Below are 1,241 nucleotides of genomic sequence, written 5' to 3' on the forward strand. Positions count from 1 at the left end.
AAGAATTTACAGCAAAGAAATTTATCACTCTAAACTTCTTACTGAATAAGTACTGCAAAGTTCTCATACCGTCATCGTCTGTCACCAAATAATACCTTCCAGAAGGTCCAGTTACTAAAAGTTGATTTACTTTAGTGAACCCTAAATTCTTTGTGAACTCTTCGCAAACATCAACAAATCTAACATTATTGGCTTCATACCCAGACAAAACATGCACCGAATTCTGATTATATAATAGCTCAGGAGAAATTACCCATGTACCCCCGTAGTGAAAAATCAAGTCGACTTTGTCAATCATCTTCAAATTCAACCCAAGAAAAAGGAACAAAGAAGGGCCCATGTCAGTAACTACACAATGACAATTTTAGTTCAAAAAAATCATAAAGAATCTCATATAACATAATAAAAAATTTCAGGACCACAAAACACCCAACAAAATCATAAAAAGATGAACTTTATCTCTAAAACTAAGTTCTTTTATGTGAATATTAACTGACAACAACATTATACTACACATAACCCAATAATTCTTGATTTTGACAAAAACACACAAACCCAATTTGATTCTGACCAAAACATCCTAATCCTACTTTAAAATATGATGAATATTAGTAACATACCTTGAATCTATTAACTTTATATTTTATGAGAAACTTGATTGTCTTGCTTCAAAGGTTGGTAAAATCCTCACAATAAGAAACCCTAATAAGAAGCATAGTGTTCATCTGAACTACAAGCAGGAGAGTTTATCTAGAAATGACTGGAAGAAGAATAAATAGAAGGGTGGGCCGGGTTAAATGGTAAATGGGTCAGGGTAAAAAAAAAATAAAAAAATCTAATAAGTGAAAATGTTAATTAAGACTAATTAAATTGTTTAAGAAGTTGTCGTTACTTCCGTTTCATTAAGGGCATTTTTGGCCCATTTTTCTATCAATAAGGGCATAAATGAACCAAAGTATAAACGAGAGGCATTTTTGATCTTTTCACATAGTACAAGGGCATTTTTGACCCTTTTTCCTTTTTTTAATTAGTGTTCAAGGGGACGAACCTACGAAGCACTAGATTTTGAGGCCCAAACGTTTAATTGAATCGAACAATACCTCGACAATGAGGCTTGGATAGTTACAAGTCCAATGCTTCTTCAATTTGCTTTTCACACACTTCAAGTGAAAAAAATGGACGAAGATACACTACACCATTTTTAGCCTACGGCCACCCCAGTAAAGTGTAGCCTAAACTAG

The sequence above is a fragment of the Solanum tuberosum genome, unplaced genomic scaffold, assembly GCF_000226075.1.
Source record: "Solanum tuberosum cultivar DM 1-3 516 R44 unplaced genomic scaffold, SolTub_3.0 scf00376, whole genome shotgun sequence".
In the NCBI taxonomy this organism is placed as follows: domain Eukaryota; kingdom Viridiplantae; phylum Streptophyta; class Magnoliopsida; order Solanales; family Solanaceae; genus Solanum; species Solanum tuberosum.